Below are 6378 nucleotides of genomic sequence, written 5' to 3' on the forward strand. Positions count from 1 at the left end.
GGTCATGACCACTGAAAAACGTTACAGCACCACCCTGCCACATGTTTCTCACAGCTGGTGAAATGCTACATCATGCTACATGCTCAAACAAGGTGTCAACTGAAAGGTGAGCCAGCAATGCCCTCTATGTCGCTCTAGGTTGTGTTCTTACAGTTTGCTTTTTCTTTTATTGTAAATAAATCTGCTCCACTTGGAGTCAAATTTCAGTTTTTTGTATGGTTGTTTTTTGAGTGGTTAGTGTTAAAGCCCTGGTTAATTATTGGGGAAAAAAGAGAAAAAAATATGGGTAACATTAATCTAGTGGGCCCTAATTACCAACAATAAGGTGGTAACTACTAACTAATAAGTTGGCACTTTTCCAAATAATAATTTGGTATTATTTAGGAAGTATTTTTAGCTTGGAATAATGCATTAATTATCAAGTAATTCATTATAATATTGTACAGTTCTCTGGTAAATAAAAGTGGTATTTTGCCCTATCCCTAACCCTCTAACCCAGTGTTGCTCAACCAAAGAGCCCAATGGTTGAAAAATACCTTTGCAAGAGCCGCAATCTAAGCAGTGAAGAGTGGCAAAAATAGGTCAAAGTAGCAATAAAAATAAGTTAAAACGGCAAAAATGGTCAAAAAGCAGCAAAGAAGTGGAAAAATGTGTGAAAAGGGGCAAAATAGGTATAAATTGCAAAAACTGGGTAAAAAATGGGAAGAAAGTGGCAAAACATTTACAGGTGGAAAAAATGGTCAAAAAGCAGTAAAAACATGGCAAAAAAAGAGTGAAAAGAGACTAAAACTGGCAAAAAGCAGCAAAAGTCACAAAAATTGCCAAAAATGGCAAATAAGAGGGAGGATTTCAAACAGCAAAAAGCAAAATGGGGATAAATGCAAAAATGGGCCAAAAGTGGCAAAAAGAAGCGACAAAATGGGCTTAAAAAGCAGACAAATGGATTAAAAGTGGCAAAAAATGAAAAAAAGGGAACAAAATTGAAAATAAAGGCAATGGAAATACAGTGCTTAACAAATTTATTAGACCACCAACCAAACTAAGGTTTATGCAACAGCTGCCCTAAATTAACAGCATTGGTAATTACCAAAATCATTTTTTATGTTTCTGCAATGGTTAATACACCAATATGTAGAAGCTCTTTAACCCAAATGATATTTTTAATGCTAAAATATAATTATTATTGTTATCCATGAATTTTCAAATTTACTGATTAACAAAAAACTGGAAAAAATAGTAAAGCACGTAAATATTTCTTGATTAATATGTCAAATTATAGTTATTTACTGGCGTTCCTGAACAGAAAAATGAGTTTTAGTGGTTGAATGTCATGCTTGATTCATTTCTGACTTCTCAGAGAAGCCCAGTGAGCCGGCTCAGATTTGGGTATAAAAAGGTGAATTCAGTTTGAAATTCCTCATTCCTGTTCAAAACGGTAAAACGTTTTTAGTTTTAGTTTTTAGTCTTAAACAAGTTTTTGAAAGATTTCTAAAATATTTATGTTTTCTCGTTTTTATGACAGGTGGTCTAATAAATTTGTTAAGCACTGTAAATAGACCAAAAAAAAATAAAGGCTGGCAGTTAAAGCCAGCTGCACAGGAATGGGAAACAAACTGACTGAACAAACTGATTAATGTAGCTTGTAATGGATAATTTCTGAGGTCAAAGTTGACCTTTTTTAGGTTTCCTGGCTGAAAAATATTTCAAATGAAGACATAGAAGAGCCACAAATCATCACAAAAAAGCCACATGTAGCTCAAGACCCACAAGTTGAGTATAACTGCTCCAACCTTAACCCTAACCTTTATCTAATTGTGGCAGTTCTCTGTGAATTAGGTGTTATTTTACCCTAACCCTAACCCTCTAACCTGAACCCTAAACCTTGTGATAGTGTGGTAATTCTCTGGTAAACAGGTGTTTTTAACCCCCCAACCCTCTAACCCAGGGGTTTTCAAAGTGTGGGAGAGTGAGGCCCCCCTAAGAGAAAATTACCACCCCATAAAGATTCAGATTGAAAACAAAATCATTAAGCAACCATATTTTTACCATTCATGTCTAATCTTTAACATTTTTTCAAGATTGATATGTTTTTGATATTTTGGTCTGCAAATGTCATTAAACATCTGTCTTTCCCAGGCAGACGGTTATTTGGTCTCAGTAATGAATTTATTGCCAATACTACCTGATCATTATGCTCTCTGCTCTTACTTAGCAGGAACTATAAGTTTTCAGCTGTACAGTTGATGCAGGATTGCACAACAACAGACCATCCTCCACCTTCAGCGTTTCTTACTTGGTTTTGATCAGTGACCGAAATTTCTTTCACTTCCTGTTAAAAATTCCCCCAGTTTGGTCACTAGACTTTTCGCTCAGTCTTAAGATGACCCCAAGGTTAACACAGCCTCATGCTGGCATTAGCTTGTACATCTTTGCAAATTAATCACTGTGACTTGAGCATCATCGGGATCAATGCAGCGAAGTTCTAACTTGAATAGTCGGCTCTGTAGCATAGTCCCTGTAGTAACTCTAAGTCTATCCATTTTGCTCCATGCAGAAGTTAAATCACCTTTTTTTTCTGGTTTCTGGTTCTGGCCCTTTTCCCAGGTAATTACTAAAATAGAGTGCTACCAAAAAACTATGAAAAAAATAAATTCAGTTATTAGACATAAAGAACACTAATTGTGACATACATGAGAAATAGACAGTTTGATAGCTGAGAAATTTTTGATTGCACAGATGGCACAAAGTGTGCCAAGTTGACCGACAGACATGGTACAGCTTTAAAACTATAATATTATTTAAGTAGCATAGACAGCAGCTGTTATCAGGCCAGATACTTTCACTTCACTGAAAATTCATGGAGATAAAATCAGCACAAACGGTTGGTGAATGAGGCCCAGTGTCGTCTATCCTCTCACATGTTAGAGTAGAAACATTAATAAAAAAAAACTTGTACTCACGTGGTTCTTCAGTTAGACGGTATTAACAGGCTATTTTGGAGTTTGACTTGTAAAGCCCAAACAAATTACAATGCAGAAATCACCTTTTCATAACCACTGAAAAGCACAAAAAAGTCTTTCAAATATTTTACAATTTAAGGATTGCCCCTTACCTTTTTGCTAAACTCCTATTTTGACAGTAGAGCAAACGTCCTCTCTGCAAAATCTAACTCCTCTTCCAAAGAAATGATCAGGAAGATGGCAGACTCCTCCAGGCTCCTTGCAGTGGAACAACACTGCCCTCTAGGGTTCAAGAAAGAACATTTCAATCCCAGAAACCAACCTGAATTTAGCTTTTCTGAGACTCCATTGGTTTGTAATTATTTTGATTTTTCTCTTTTAAATTTACAATAAAACTAACAATTAAAGCAAATGAAAAACTTACAAACAGGAATAGTATCATTAAAACTATTTTAACCCTTACATTGTCTCATTATTCTGCAAACTCCCGCTATCCAAAGGGTTGAAAATGTCCCACCTTCACTAAACTCCTAAATAAAGCATAATAATCTAATTTTAAACCCGATTACATTTTGGCATGAAGAAACCACCTCCTGTTTGCACATACTTGTGGGGTTTTCCCTCTACACTGTGGAGAAAGGCTGCATTTAATGACTGGACGATACTATTTTTTTCACAACACACTATCTTGAGTTACATCTTTACTAATTTAAAGATTTATCATGCTAAAATTTGTGCATTGCTGTGAACTCTGTCTTTTTTGAAAGAGATACTTGTATAGCCGGAAAAGCAGCAGAAATGCACAAAAAGTAGCTTTGAAGTAATAGATTTAACAGAGAACATTTAACGTTTTAGGTATTCTGCACGTCATTTACAGTAATCGACTACAAATACCAGTCAGGTTCCATTTTTAACTATTACCACCACGTATATTACATATGAACCATAACATTAGATAAGATAAGACAGGATGATTAATGAAAAAAAACCCATAAAGAACACTGAGATTACACCGCATTCCAAATTATTATTCAAATGACATTTTTCTCTGATTTTCCTAAATAGTCACTATAAATGACAGTAAGTATAATTTTCAAGTCATCAACTGTCAGAGCATAATTCACATTTTATTAAACAAACCTCCCAATGATAACTTTTTTTTTTAAATAAAAAAAGCTCAAAATACACTGTCCCACATTATTATGCACAACAGAGTTTCAAGGCATTTTATAGGTTTTAAAGAACTGAAAATGCTCATTTGTTGAATTTGCAGCATTAGGAGGTCATATTTACTGAAATCAAAAGCTATTTCAATCAAAAACATCTCAACAGGCCAAGTTCCATGTTAACATAGGAGCCCTTCTTTGATATCACCTTCACTATTCTTGCATCCATTGAACTTGTGAGTTTCTGCTTGAATTTCTTTTTTTTCAGGATGTCAGAATATCCTCCCAGAGCTGCTGTTTTGATGTGAACTGCCTCCCACCCTCATAGATCTTTAGCTTGAGGATGCTCCAGAGGTTCTCAGTAGGGTTGAGGTCAGGGGAGGATGGGGGGCCACACCATGAGTTTCTCTCCTTTTATGCCCATAGCAGCCAATGACACAGAGGTATTCTTTGCAGCATGAGATGGAGCATTGTCATGCATGAAGATAATTTTGCTACAGAAGACACGGTTCCTCTTTTTTTTTTGGTACCATGGAAGGAAGTGGTCAGTCAGAAACTCTATATACTTTGCGGAGGTCATTTTTTCACACCTTCAGGGACCCTAAAGGGGTCTACCAGCTCTTTCTTCATGATTCCGGCCAAAACATGACTCCGCCCCCTCCTTGCTGATGTTGCAGCCTTGTTGGGACATGGTGGCCATCCACCAACCATCCACTACTCCTCCATCTGGACCATCCAAGGTTGCATGGCGCTCATCAGTAAACAAAACTGTTTGAAAATGAGTCTTCATGTATTTCTGGGCCCACTGCAACCGTTTCTGCTCGTGAGCATTGAATAGGGTGGCCGAATAGTAGATTTATACATGACTGAAAGCCTCTGGAGGATCCTACACCTTGAGGTTCATGGGACTCCAGAGGGACCAGCAGCTTCAAATACTTGTTTGCTGCTTTGGAATGACATTTTAGCAGCTGCTCTCTTAATCTGATGAATTTGTGTGGCAGAAACTTTCCTCATTATGCCTTTATCTGCACAAACCTGTCTGTGCTCTGAATCAGCCACAAATTTCTTCACAGTACGATGATCATGCTTGAGTTTTTGTGAAATATCTAATGTTTTTGTACCTTGTCCAAGGCATTGAACTATTTGACACTTTTCAGCAGCAGAGAGATCCTTTTTCTTTCCCATATTGCTGAAACACGTGGCCTGCTTAATAATATAGATTTGTCGCCGGTCGCTTTTATGAAAAAGAATTTCTAGAGTGGTCTGAAAACTCGCTAGAAACAGTGACAATGTCTCTAAGTTGGCAACACTGGTCTGGAGAGGGTTACAGAGCTATTTCCAAGGCTTTGGCACTCCAGAGAACCACAGTGAGAGCCATTATCCACAAATGGAGAAAACTTGGAACAGTAGTGAACCTTCCCAGGAGTGGCCGAGCTACCAAAATGACTCCAAGAGCACATCGACTCTTCCAGGAAGCCATAAAAGATGTTTCTAGGCAAATGTGAGACAAGCTTTTTTGTTCTTTTTTTTGTCAGCAGTGGTTTTAGCTGTGGAACTCATGGGTGCCATTTTTGTCCAGTTTCTTTCTCATGGTTGAGTCATTAACACTGACCTTAACCAAGGCCAGCGAGGCCTGCGGTTCTTTGGATGTGGTTCTGGGTTCTTTTGTGAATTCCTGAATGAGTCGTTGTTACACTCTTGGAGTAATTCTGGCTGGTCAACCACTCCTGGGAAGTTCACCACTGTTCTCCATTTGTGCATAATGGCTCTGACTGTGGTTCGCTGGAGTCCCAAAGCCTTGGAAATGGCTTTGTAACCTTTTCCAGACTGATTAATTTTTATCACTTTGTTTCTCATTTGTTCTTGAATTTCTTTGGATCATGGCATGATGCGTTTCTTTTTGAGATCTTATAACCTACTTCACTTTGTCAGGCTCAAGCTCACTTGGGTTATGCAGCAGGAAAATGATCCCAAACACACCAGCAAGTTCACCTCTTAATGGCTTAGTTTTGGAGTGGCCTAGTCAAAGTCTGGACTTAAATCTGATTGAGATGCTGTGGCATGACCTTAAAAAGGCAGTTCATGCTGAAAAACCCTCCAATTTGGCTGAACTAAAACAATTCTGCAAAGAAGATTGGGCCAAAGTTCCTCCACAGTGATGTGAAACTTGTTGCTAGCTGGCAGTTGTTGCAGCCAAAGGTTGCCAGCCTGTCATTAGATTTTGGGGGGCAATTAGGAGAAAGAGAAACCTA

Source organism: Cheilinus undulatus, linkage group 14 (genome assembly GCF_018320785.1).
Source record: "Cheilinus undulatus linkage group 14, ASM1832078v1, whole genome shotgun sequence".
In the NCBI taxonomy this organism is placed as follows: domain Eukaryota; kingdom Metazoa; phylum Chordata; class Actinopteri; order Labriformes; family Labridae; genus Cheilinus; species Cheilinus undulatus.